Source organism: Callospermophilus lateralis, chromosome 10 (genome assembly GCF_048772815.1).
Source record: "Callospermophilus lateralis isolate mCalLat2 chromosome 10, mCalLat2.hap1, whole genome shotgun sequence".
NCBI classification, from domain to species: domain Eukaryota; kingdom Metazoa; phylum Chordata; class Mammalia; order Rodentia; family Sciuridae; genus Callospermophilus; species Callospermophilus lateralis.
This window is the reverse complement of record NC_135314.1, coordinates 21,978,628-21,993,312: the sequence shown is the minus strand read 5'-3', so window position 1 is coordinate 21,993,312 and position 14,685 is coordinate 21,978,628.

Sequence of the window (14,685 nt, the reverse complement as noted above, 5' to 3'; positions counted from 1 at the left end):
TTGTTCCCTTTCTATATACAAAAAAAAAAAAAAAAAAAAGAACAAAATGATGGTTGGAACTGAATAATTTTGAGTAGATAGAATACAAATATATATGAAAAGTCCCGTCTTCTCCTTTTTAAAAGTAGTCCTACCTAGTGAGTTCACTAAGAGCCAAATTCAGATGAATTAAGAATATTTTCATTCAACTCGTATTTCTTGAGACTTCAGTTTGTCAGGAGATGGAACTATTTAAGGAATCAGAAATGGGGACACAGTGATTTCTTTATGCATCTAAATGTTAATGTTTTCTTGCTTTCGTGGGGAAAAAAAAAGATTAAATAGTCAAGTAGAAATGTCAGGCTTACTGAAACAGCATTTATTGTTAAAAGTTGCAGAGATGAAAAATCAATGGCAAGCTTGTATTTCCTGTTGTCTTGTCATCTTCAGGAACGGATAGTGGAAGTGAGTCCAAATGACCTGCAAAGAGTCTTAGGAAACAGGGTATTCCTTCACCTGTGTCACTTTAGGAAAGATCCGGAGTGCATGTCCTCTAGTTTTAGCGAAGCTGCCTATGAAAACTACAGGCTGATTTGGGCGCTTGAATCCAGCCAGCCCTCTATTGCCAGCTCAGTATATGGACTGAGATTTGGAGGAGAAAATTCCCTCCCCTGATATATTTAAGAAATAAGGTCAGAGAACTATGGTGGCAGCAATTTCCTTACCACACCATTGGTCATCAAAAAGTCAGGACAGAGGTCCAAGATTTGAAGTTGACTATAGTTTACACTGAACATTGGATTTGGAAGTGACCTGTCTGCTTTGTGCGTCCATCCTTCAGAGGTTCAGCATTGGATAGGTTAACATTTACTTAAAACTTTCATGTATCAGAGATAATATTATACCATTTGGAGGCTCAGAAGGACAGGTATTAACAATCTATAATTATCACTATAGTCAATTACCCCCTTCAGGCTCTACTTGTGTGTCTCTGGCAACTCAAATCCCCAAAATTCACTGTTTCCTCAGAATCTTTTACAATTTGAAACCATTCCATACAGGTGTAGTAGGAGATACAAACTATGATTAGATGAAATCTTTTTTAAGCCATGACATTAACAAATGTCTTCTAATTTTGTAAAGAAATAGTTGCAACCAATATTTTAAATTCTTTTTCATAGTTAAATGCTTTTTCCTTAAAAATCATATTGCTATTGCTTGGTGGGTTACAATAAATGTTTTTCTATTTTATGTGAGGGATAATAAATGTGTAGACTAATAATGTTTTAAATATACATAATCATGCAAAATAATATGTACACATAATATATCAATAAGCAACATTAAGCCACAGTCTTGCTTTTGTTGTAGGTGAGAATTTTGTGATATCTTTTTAAGAATGCAGAATTTACTTTCTATTACATTCTACTGTTATCTAAACATTTTACAATGGAAAAAATATAAATGCTGCTCTTTTCAACCCACTTTTTTCACCTCAGGATATTTTTGTCATGTTCGTAATTGGTTTACTATATTCGCATTGTCAATAGAACTCTTCTTTTCAACATTTAACACCTGTGAAGAACTGTGACTTTCCTGCAAGCAATAGGCATAATTGGTTGCAAAAGAACCAGCTCACTAGCAGGTATGTTGGACTTAAGAGTACATGTCTCACCTCAAAGAAATCTGAATCTATACTTTATAAGTTTTCTTTCTTTCACAATTTCTGGCATATTATATTTGCTTTCAAATTCCTGATAAACTCTGACAACCTTTGGATATGTTTCTTTAGCTTTCCCCAGTATTCTCTATTATCTTATTTTCATGTTTTTACTTCTTTGGCAATTGTGTGCATTTTTTTCCTTGTGAGTAAAGAAACTATATGTTTGAACACTTAACCATCCTTTTCTCTTTCAGACTTCTTATCTAAATGTTCACTGACTTCTTATCTAATCCCTCCTTCAGACTTCTTATCTAATTGTGCACGTCTAATTTGTGGAAGAAAACAAGACAAACACAAAAATAATAACAAATAAGAGCACACCTTTATACGTTTTTAGATGCAGCTTTCAAATTTAATGCACATCACATAAAAATGACCCAGAAATTATGCACACATGCAGTAAATGTGTGATTTGAGATGAGAGAGAAGTAAGCTCATACAGAAAAGTCAATGAAATATATATATATTTCTCTTAAACCGTATGACTGGCAGAATTTGCAGATGACAGGTGGTGCTATATATAATGCCATGGAACTGGCCTACTATGTAGCTATGTATTGAGTAAGTATATATAGATTGGTGAGGAGGTTATATTTCAAAATTTTGTTAGGTCTTTTATTGTATTTGGATGTTTCACTATGTTAGTTTTTATTATAATTATTTTTGGTGCCAAGATGCCAGATCTGAAAATACACAGATAACTTTGCAAAAGTTAGGTTATTTGAAGCCAGTAACAGCCAACAACCATTTCTATCACTCCTGTCCTCTTTTACCACAACTTTATTTTTTCTCTCACTATGCATCTATACATATATTTCCTAGTGTTTTCTTTCCTCCTGTAGAAATGATCTCACTGCTTGAAGAAATGAAGAAACGTTTTTCTTACTCAATTCAAGTGGACAATATGAAGATTTGGTAGATATGGATATTTGTACCATTTCATGGCCCCCAAAGAGCCTGATATCATTTATTTGTTATATGTAAACACAGTGTGTTAGTGTGTGTGTGTGTGTGTGTGTGTGTGTGTGTTGTATGTGACCTGTATATCTATAAGGATCAGTAAGTAAAGTATAAAAATACCTGTGAAAGTGACAATGAATATTTGTATGACTGATTAAATCTTTATTTTTGGAAGGTGTGTTTTAGTCAGCTTCTTTGTTGCTGTGAGCAAAAGACTTCACAACAACAATGTAGTGCAGGAAAAGATTATTTTGGCTCATGATTTCAGAGGTATTAGACCACAGATGGACAACTCTATTGCTCTGGGCCTCAGGTGTAGCAGAACATCATGGCAGAAGGGCATGGTGGAGAAAGGAGCTCAAGACATGGCAGGCTGGAAGTCAAGAAAGCTCTGCTCACCAGGTACAAAATATGAACCCTAAAGGCATGTCCTCAGTGACCTATTTTCTCTAGAGTTATCACCTTGGTAATGAATATCAGAGGATTAATTCACTGATTAGGTTACAACTCTCATAATCTAATTTTGTCAATTCTGATTGTTCTCATATTGTCTCACACATGAGCTTTTGGAGCACGTTATATATTCAAGCCATAACAAGGTAATATGAGACCCATTTTTTAAGAATAAATGGGAAATCTGGGGGATTTGCAAATCCTATACTTTGTACAAAAACAGTACTATAAGGTTCTATCAATGTATATACACATTTCTCAAAATGTTCTAACAGGTTTCTGAAGAAAATATATATACTCTGTACATGTTGGTATTCTTTCACTACTCATCTAATTGTCTCTGTGAAATCATTTATTTCTAGACTTTCCAAATCTTCAACTTTGTGTTTTTATTTTTAAATTAAATATTTTTAAAAATATTTAATTATTAACAAATTCCAATATTTTGATTTTTCATGAAATTTCCTCCAACTTATTTCCCTAAATGAAACCTGCTCCTGCTTGTGTTCACTACCTATTGTTGCAAATGAACACAAATGTTGTGTTTTAAAATAAAAAGTATTTTTTGTTCCATTGGATGTACACAGTGGATGTTCTCAAATGAATAATCTCACCTCAGAATTTAAACAACATGGTATTTTGCTATCAGAGCTCTTCTTTCCTGACTTCTTCTGTACCTTATCTTAATCCTTGAGCTGATATCTTTTCCACTAACCTATCAAAGTAAAATCAAGGGCAGAAAAATTGAGAAAATGTATTATTTTCTAAAATAGAAAGTAAACTTTGCAAAATACAAGAGAATCAATTTAAGTAGAGGAGTTCACTAAGTAAAAAAAAAAAGACAACTGCTGCAGTCTCTCGGCTGGGCACAAATCACGAGTCTCCACACAGCTTGTAGATTCAAACAGCAATTCTTTATTCTCGAACTCACACCTGCCGTCTACAAACACGTTCTGGGGGAATCCAGGTTCTCTGCCCAAATCCAATCCGCCCAAATCCACTCCTGCCTAAATCCCCTCCGCATGGGCTTCTGTCTCCCAAAATATACTGTCTGACCCTGAGCACTCAAGAGGAACTCAGCAGCAGGATACGCCCTATTCCAAAAGAGGAACACCCTAATCTCCTATTATACTAAACCGCCCTATTCTAAAGGGGAAACACCCTACTCTCCTATTATGCTAAACTGCCCTATTCTAAAGGGGAAACACCCTAAACACGGATCCTGCCCTGGTCCTTGAGCAAGGTCACCAGACAGCATGGGAATAAGCTGGCAAGGAATTTGTCATACCTACTTGGCTGATGGCTCCCAGCAGACAACAATGCTTAATGAAAAGGAATTTGAAAAAATAATATTAATGTTAACAATTTTTTTAAAATTCTTACCTTTTTATGAAACAGGTTACCTATGTTCTTCTGGACCTCCTGAGCTTAAGCAGTCCTTCCACCTCAGCTTCCTGAGTAGCTGTCAATAAAAGGTACCACACCAGGCCATGATTTATTTATTTATTTATTTTTAGAAACAGAGCCTCACTACATTTCCCAGGCTTATCCAAAACTCCTGGGTTCCTCCTGGAATACTCCTACTGCATTCTCCTCCATAGATAGGAATATACTCAGGTACCCCTGCTCTTATCTTAATATTATCAAATTTATATGAGTATATTCATGGTAAAAAAAATATCAGCATTATTCATAAATGTAGAGAAGAAGTTTTCCCTCTGCTTTGTAAGAATTTAATAATTGAGTCTATGAAATAAACTGACAGAAAAGCAGCTGAACAGATGAAAATTATGCAATTTTATGATATGTACCGATGAATCATAGGAAAAGAAAATGAATGCCCCAAAGTGAAGTCGTATTCGGAGGCTTATGTACCCTTTTTATGGTGTGGGTGGACAACTCAGCAGGAGAAAAGGAAGGAGTAAATGAATTCTGTGCAAGATAATTTGGCCCTTGGAAGAAATATGATAGTCTGTGAGGAAGATTTTTGTGTGCAGTGGAAGAGTTTTAGTTTCCTCTCCAGGGATAGGAGATGATCATTCACAGTTTATGAGATTCGTTGGGAGCATGCTATTGACAACTGAGCTCCTTTTGGAGGCTCTGCTTTTAGGCACAAAAGGAAGACAACGTAGTGCTCTCCTGCCTTTACTATCGCCCTTGTGCCTTTGGTTTGAAGTAATCAGCAAGCCAAAATGTCATATTTGGGGATAACATTTCCTGAACTGCTTTACAAAGATGATGCCATAAATTTAAGTATTATAATAACAAAGACAGAAATCATGGGGAAATTATTTTTAGTAAGAAGTACAGTTTATTTTGGATACAAAATTTATCTTCCCCACCTGCCACTGACTATGTAAATTCTCCTTAGTGATGATGGAAGGAGGGAAAGCTCTTTGATTTTGCTTCCATAATGCTAGTTTATTTCTGGTCCACCTGACCTAACTCATGGTTCATGACATCAATTGCTGGTTCACAAGGACTCTAAATAGTCTTTGCAACTTATATCTTCAGGGTCAACCACAAGCCTTTCCTTCCTCTCAGAAAACACTTACCAAGTATTCTTTAGTTATTTAATTTACCTGTTTGGTCCTATTTTAAGCATGTATGGCACTGGGTAAAGTCCCATGACTATACACATTAGTTCCCCACTCTGCCTCCTCCATTTGCTTGATTATCCTCTTTCCTTCCTCCTTTATACCAACAACAAGAGTAAATGATTCAGAATTCCTCTGTTCTTGCTCTCCTACATTTACAACGAATAATCCATGTTACATGTGATGGCCAAAGAGGAATGTTCCTAGACTTACCTCCAGAAAGGAAAGTTTAATTTGCTAAAAGATGTACATATTCTGGAAGCAGCAGCATATTCAGGACTTCCTGCAGCATTTGAGGCAAAGCCACCCACTTTCTATGTAAAATTCTGTCAATGACTGAGCTGTTTTATGTATATTAGAGCATATTCATGGTTGCCCAAATATAGATAACTAACACTTGTTTTGTGTTGGCTAAAACTGAAAGACCTATGCCTCCTGGAGGATCCAACTAGAATTCCACTTCAGTAAGAAAAGACCACTAGACATGTTTTTCTGCTTTTTATCCATAAACCTGCATTTATTTCTGACATTTTATATTTGATCTGATTAGTTATACATGATAGTAGAAAGCAGTTTGACACATCATGCATAAATGAAGCATAATTTTTATTCTTCTCTTTATACAAGATGTAGAATAACATCTGTTGTGTAGTAATATATATAACATGGGGTAATAATGTCTGAGTCATTCTACTATCCTTCTTGCCCCCATTCTACTATCCTTCTTCTTTCATCCCCCTCTACCTAATTCAAAGTAACTCTATTCTTCCCTAGCTCCACCCCCAACCTTATTATGAATTAGCATCCACATATCAGAGAAAACATTTAGCCTTTGGTTTTTTTCCAATTGGCTTATTTTGCTTAGCCTGATATTCTCCAGCTCCATCCTTTTACTGGCAAATGCTATAATTTCATTCCTCTTTAAGGCTAGTAATATTCCATTGTGTGTATATATACCACATTTTCTTCATCCATTCATCTGTTGAAGGACATCTAGGTTGGCTCTACAGTTTAGCTTCTGTGAGTTGAGCTCTCTAAACATTGATGTGGCTGAGTCACTGTAGTATACAGATTTTAAGTCTTTCGGGTATAAACTGAGGAGTGGAATAGCTGGGTCAAGTGGTGATTTCATTCTAAATTTTCTGAGGAATTTTGATACTGCTTTCCATAATGATTGTACCAATTTGCAGACCCTCCAGTAAAGTATGAATGTACATTTTCACCCACATTTATTGTTGCTTGCATTGTTGATAATTGCCAGTCTGATGAGAGTGAGATGAAATCTTGGAGTAGTTTTGATTTGCATTTCTCTAATTGCTAGAGATGTTGAACATTTTTTTTTCTATATTTGTTAATCAATGATATTTCTTTTGTGAAGTATCTGTTTCATTCCTTAGCCAATTTATTAATTAGGTTATTTGGGGTTTTTTTTACTTTTTCTTTTTCTTTTTTGTTGTTAAGTTTTTTGAGTTCTTCATATATCCTGGAAATTAATGCTTTATCTGAGGAGCATGTGGCAAAAATTTTCTCCCATTCTGTAAGTTCCCTGTTCATGTTGTTGATTGTTTTCTGTATAGATTTGATGCAATTCTTATTAAAATCCCAATGACGTTCTTCATAGTGATACCGCCAGCTATCTGTGAGGAGTCCTGCTTCCCCACATGTTGAAGTTGAACATTAGAGAAGCACGCTGAGGCAAGCATATAAAGCAGGGCTTATTTAAAAAGGGGTAACATAGACTTCTCAGGGAGGGTGAAGAGGGCCATAGCTGGTATCCTGGTATCCCCAGAGGTAAGGTGTTCTGCCCTTTTTATATGTCCTAGGCTTCCTTTGTTCTCCTGCGGTTTCCTCCTTATCTTTCTCTTTCCTGCTTATGTGACTAGGCCCAGGAATGCTTGGTGGGATGGCCCAAAGATGGGAACCAGGTGGGCTGAAAGGGGAAGGGCAGGATGGAGCAACCAACCAAAGACACATTAATTAACAAACTTATGGCTTCCTGTAAGGAGGGGTAATTCCTGAGACTAGTTACCTTAGGAACAGGTTGGAGCAGCTGCAGGTTCTTGATAAGGGTGAAGGAAGGGCTCTGAAGGAATTAACATTTCAATCACTCAGGGGACAATATCCAACTTCCTATACTCACTCAAAATTGGCCTCCTTGATCTGACCTGACTTGATTGATTTACCCCTATGCTGACTGCCTGTCTAATTCTGGATTCAATAGAACCAGAAAAGCAATCATGAAATTCATTTGAAAAAACATGAAATCCAGAATAGCCAAAGCAATCCTTAGCAAGAAAAGTGAAACAGGAGGCATCATAATACCAGACCTTAAACTATACTACACAGCAACAGTAACAAAGACAATTTGGTATTGGCACAAAAACAGACACCATAGGCCAATGGTACAGAAAAGAAGACACAGAGACAAACCCACATAAAAACAGTTAGTTATCTCATACTAGACAAAGATGCCAAAAACATTCACTGGAGAAAAAATAGCCTATTCAACAAATGGTGCTGGAAAAATTACAACTCCACATGTAACACAATGAAATTAAACCCCTATCTCTCACCCTGCATGAAACCGAATTCTAAGTGGATCAAAGACTTAGACACTAAAACAGAGATCCTAAGCCTAATAAAAAAAGTAGGCCCAAATCTTTACCACATCAGCCTAGGATCTGACTTCCTTAACAAGACTCCTAAAGCACTGTTATGCTCAAATTCGGGACCCCCAAAAGACCACCAGAGACCAAGATCGATGTAAACAGCAAAGAGGTGTTTATTGCGAGCTAGCTCGGTCCTCCGCGCGCACACACAGCAACTGGTGACGCTGAGAGGCCCCGAGCCCAGGGTTTGCAGCAGTTTTATACATTCTTTGGAGAAGGCAGGGACCCCCCACATACATCATAGCATCTCTTAGCAAATCATCACACACCACGGGAAAATCAAATAACAACTCTAAAACATGATTAGCACATTCACTGGTGGGAACAAGTTGGGTAAGGGTGATTGGTCAGTACAAAAGGGGTATTCATTTGAACTGATTGGTTTAAGCCAAGAGGGGTGTACGTGCTGAACTACATGGTTTCCCAACAGGATATCAAACACCATAAACTACTGGGAGGGTCATCTGGCATCCCAGGTATTTCCCTGTCTCATGCTGATTGGTGGCTGCTAGGGGGCTGCTATGGATCCCCACCTAGCCTGACTGAGTCAGGGACACCAGAAAAGAAGATCCCTCTGCATAGGCTTACATTTGTCCCATTTCTCTTTTCTCATTATCCTTCTCATATCTACATCAACTGCTTCTTCACTTTGTGCTTTAAACCATTCCTGTCTTGTTATGCTCAAATTCGGGACCCCCCAAGAGACCACCAGAGACCAAGACCAGTGTAAGCAGTAAAGAGGTGTTTATTGAGAGCTAACTCCGTCCTCAAGATGCACACAGCTGAGAGGCCCCAAGCCCAGGGTTTGCAGCAGTTTTATACACTCTTTTGGGAAGGCAGGGACTTCACATATATCATAGCATCTCTTAGCAAATCATCACACACCGCAGGAAAATCATAAAACAACTCTAAAACATGATTAGAACATTCACTGGCAGGAACAAGTTGGGTAAGGGTGATTGGTACAAGGGGGGTATTCCTTTGAACTGATTGGTTTAAACCACAAAGGGAGTACATGCTGAATTACATGGTTTCCCAACATGATATCAACCACCATAAACTACTGGGAGGGTCATCTGGCATCCCAGGTATTTTCCCTGTCTCACATTAATTGGTGGTTGCTAGGGGGTTGCTACGGGTCCTCACCTAGCCTGACTGAATCAGGGACACCTGTCTTCGAAGATCTTTCCTGTTATTTATAGATAAGCAACTCAGCAGGGTGGGTATGTGCCTAGGAGTGCTCTGTGGGTTTTTCCAAAAACAAGGGTCATGCCCCCTTCCTTGGACAGGCTTTGCTCTGAGGTAGAGGCTGGTTTCTCAGTTTGCCAGTTCTTATTTAAGAGTGTGCAATAGCATGTTCTGTAACGAAAGAACTGAATGAAGAAAATTAAGGGAGAGGAGAGGTGGCTCAAGTGTAAAACAGGTTTATTGAGGACAAACGTTTGGAGGGGAGCTCACTAGAGTCTGAGACCCACTGACCCCTTACAAACTTGGATACAGGAGAATGAGGGAGGGGGAAATTTTTGTGGTCACACCATTGTTAGTTGTTGTCAGAGAAGGGTCCTGGTGGTGTCACCTTCATGAGAAGCCAGGCATTTTCATGATTTCAGTCTCAGAGAACTTTTCTTTCTTATGCTTATGGGAAGTTTGAGGTTTCTTTGCATGATGATGGAGTATCCTCTGGGGTTATGGTCAGGCTAAGTCAGAATGGCCATGAGGTGACTCTTGTTCTAGGATGGAGGACTTGTTTCAAAATGGCATTGTGTGTGTCAGGTTCTGCCTTACATGTTCTATTCTGGAAGAATAGAATGTAGAGTAGGTTGAATTTTAACCCTCAAAATATAGGTTCATGAACTAAATTTTGGAACCTGTGAATGTGAGCTTATTTGGGAAAAGATCTTTGCAGAGGTGATTAAGTTAAGGTTTCAAGATGAGATCATCCTGGATTGGGGCTCCACTTAAATACAATTTTAAGTATCTTTAAAAGAGAAGGGGAAAAAACAGACACACATGTGAGAAGTCATGTGAGAATGGAGGCAGAAGTCAAAGAATGCCTGGAGTCACAAGAACAGGAAGAAGCAAGAAGAGATTCTCCCCTAAAGTCCTCAAAGAAAGCTTGTCAACACCTTGTTTACAGACATATGGCCTCCAGAAATTGAAGGTAATAAATTTCTGTTGTGTTGACCTACTAACTTTGTAGTAATTTGTTGTAGCATCCCTAGGAGATTTAGAATGGAAAGGGGACTATGAATGAGGAGTATCAAGTGGGAGGATTCTAGCAGCTGGAAATTACTTAAAATCTATTTTAAAATGAATAGATCTTTGTAATGAGTAGATTCATTCTCTGTTGCTGACTTGTTTTTCCAGACAGGAATTTGCAACCCCAAGGAGTGGGACAGAACTTATATGAATGTCAGAGAGTATCCTGGGCTCAGAGTTCAGGTTATTCTGGCAGCATCTGGAAGGTCACAATGTCTAGGGTCCAGATTTTTACTTATGCATTTATTTTTTATCTGCTCCTGTGCCTCACATTCTGGATTCAGGAGCTTTCTACCTCAATATTTCCAGAGAATAATTTTTTTTTAAGGCCTGGAGGATAGAACAATGTTGCTGTTCACCATTCCAATTTCAGCCCTTTAATTTTTAATTGTCCAAGTCCCACCAGAGACCCTCAAAACAGACACTTCAGAGACTCAAGGGGATTGAAGCAGTTTTATCCCTTTCATCATTTCTTTTCATTTAGGTTCCAACTTTCTCTGCTCTCTTATGGTTACCAGCAGGAGTTCGCATCTAGTTCTTGTTCCTTCCATAGAGTCAAAGAATGAACACTGTGAATGCCACAAGGTAAGCAAGTGAACAGAAATTTTACTAAAAAGGGAAATGAGTGAGACACTCAGAACTCCTGGTGCAGCATGCCTGGTGTTACAGAACTGGAGTGTTCTGAGAAACTGAGGCAGTGCAAAGACACCCCCCCCAACACACACACCTTCTTTAAAACCTGATTCTCAAGATCAAGTCAGAAAGATTTCAGACATATTGCTCAGAGTAACAGGAATGAATTAGTAGAAGGGAGGGCACACTCTCAAGGGAGAGAGTGGTCCTGTTGGAGAGGAGAGGGTCAACATGGTGTTTCTTCAGTGTTTTATTTGAGGATCCCAGGAGAAGTTTCTAGAGCATCTCACCCAGTCCACTTCTTGACTTTTGACCGATAGAAAGATGGCATCAGACTTTCAAGTCCCCACTCTAACATGACAATACTAGGTCCCTGTGGCCCATGCTGACCAGTTCTAATTGGACTTTTAACCATAAATTCTTCTAGATTTTATGGTTAGGAAAAATTATCTTTATCTTTCTGAGTTTCAGGATCTGGTCTATATAAAGGATCACAAAAATCTCTCCCTTTAGAGTAACTTGAGTTCCTTTTGTCAATATTATTTTGGACCTACATTTCTCCTTCCGTTAACAGGTAGTTTGCTGTGGAGTGTGACATAGCCTGTCCACTTAGGCCAGGCAGGGCTGCAGGTAAATTGCTTCTTAGAAAAGAAAACATGTGGAGGCCAGCAAAGTGGAACCATTTTATAGAATTATTCCCTTAACCTTGTGTTACCACTATTCATTACCACTATTCATATCTGTCTGCCCCCTAACACTGGGAGGAGCAGGAGTGCAGTTTAAGACTTTCAGCAATCCTTCTTTTAAGGGCATGTGAAGAGAAGTTGATAAACTTCTTCTAATTGTTTGGTTTTTCTTGTCTTGAAATGATTTTTTGTTGTTGTTTTTAGATATACATGTTATAGGGTGTATTTTGACATATTATACATACATGGGGTGCAACACATTACAATTTGAATCCCATTCTTGTGGTTGAACATGATATGGAGTTACACTGGTTGTGTATTCACATATGAGCATAGGAAACTTATGTCCCATTCATTCTACTGTCTTTCTTCTTCTTGACATTTCAATTATCCCTCTCATGGGTGCTGGCTGAATTGTGAATTATGCACTCATTTTCACAAAGATGGAAACTTCTGCTTCAATGTCTTCCCTGCCTCCTTCTACTGAATATCCCAACTCAGATCAGTTTCTTAAACCTCTCAGTACAGGAAGGTGTTATTTTAAAATGATCCATCAGAAATAATGGTATTCAGGGGGCTGGGATTGTGGCTCAGTGGTAGAGCGCTCACCTAGCATGGGCGGGACCCAGGTTGGATTCTCAGCACCACATAAAAAAATAAAGGCATTGTATTGTGTCATCTACAAAAAAGATATATTCTCTCTCTCTCTCTCTCTCTCTCTCAAAAAAAAAAAGAAAGGCAGAAAGAAAGAAAGAAAGAAAGAAAGAAAGAAAGAAAGAAAGAAAGAAAGAAAGAAAGAAAGAAGGAAATGCATTCAGAATTTACATTCTTTTCTAGCTGCAGTGGTTAAGTGGTTAATTTCCCTACCTCTACTGGAAGCTTTATCACTATAAGTAGTAAAAGTAAGATGCTTCCCAGAATTTAAGAAAGGAGTTATGATAATATCATCTGCCAATGATTGACCTAGCTTTGGGTAAAGTGCAAAACTTCCAAGCAATAACACACAAATGAGTGATTAAACAGCTTTTCTAATAAAGTGATCAGAATATTGTTTCAGAAAAGAATGACCTATATTGTTAGGTTCAAGTCTGTTGCAGAATTAATGTCTAAAATGAAGAATATTTTAGTTAGGAACAAATTAACGTTTAGTTAACGAAAAAATATTAAAATCTGAATTTCGTCCAGAACTCGTTGGGGAGAAAGCAAACTAAGCATTATAATCTTCCAGCCAAATTTTCAGGGAATACACATATCTTCCCCCACCCTGTTTCTCATATATGCTGAGTGAACTCATTAATTTTTGTTTAGTTTGTGTAGCTCTTTCTTTCAAAAACCTAAAAAGGTAATCTTGATGTTTTCTTCAGATACCTAAACACACATTAACTGCTAAAGAATTTAATTATGTGAACCTACAATATTCTAAACACAAGCATATGTGGTAGATTAATTATAGATCTTATTTATACAGGTTTGATTAGTTTAATTCAATAATCAGATTGTGGGTATATAACATTTATAAGAAAATACATTGATAATGAGATTGCCTGATTTTTTTAACATTATTTTTCCTTTCTCACTTTGATCATTATTGTGTAGTCTGGGGTAGGACTTAAGGAGAAATATATCCTGGGGTAATGGCATTATTAATCTTCTCTTCTTTCAAGTTGAAGTGTACTGAACTGGTTGCTAATTTTTCAAATACTAAAAAATATGTCCTCTTGAGCTTTGGGGCATCTTGTTATTCCTACCTTTTTGTTTTGTTTGCTTTTTGTTGTGTAATCACCCTTGACTAATTATATTTCATTATCTTAAAACATGATGCATCAAATATGTCATGTCCCAGAAGGTCACATATTTAACATGGGAGATAGAAATATTCTTTGAAAATGAAACAAAAACCAGACCAAGCAATTGCTTGGGAATTGAAGATGTCCACACAATTACCTAGTGTAACAAAAATAAGCTATGCATATATTTTTCCTGCCTTCTTTCTTTATATTTTATAGAATATAGCTTTGTGTTTCATTTTCTCTTTCGGGGTCATCATCTTCATGAGCATATTATGTACCAAACGTGAATATGTCTAGTAGATGCAGTAAAAGATGATTGCCTTCAAACTGTATTCCCTGCACAGCATTAAGACTCCAATCCTTTAGTACTATAGCCTATTATTCTTGCAATGTTGTAAATGGAAAAGAAATGAAATGTCCAGGATGGAAACTATAAATTGTTCGAACTAGCGCCCCCCAAAAATAAGTGCTCAAAGATGAGAAGAATATTTTCTTTGGGTTTCAATGTTAAACTACTCCTTACAGTTTATTCTAATAAACAGAAATAATATATTTAGTTACCTATAATTGGGAATTTGTAGATGAGAAGAATATTTTCTTTGGGTTTCAGTGTCAAACTACTCCTTACAGTTTATTCTAAGAAACAGAAATAATGTATTTAGTTACCTATAATTGGGAATTTGTAGACCTATATCACTAAAAATAATAAAAAATCATTTTTGCAAATTATAAATCAACATTGGGAAATAGTCATTATACATCACTAGAAAAATGCAATTCAAGAAGGACAAAAGAAGAAATCTAATATAGGGTCATAATTCAAATCAAAGGAAGCAGAGCAAAGACTTGCACTGAGTAATAGCCTTGTTTACAAAAATTTTATCACTGTGTTCTACTTGCTTTGGTCTCCTGTTTTTCTAACCTTATCATTCTTTT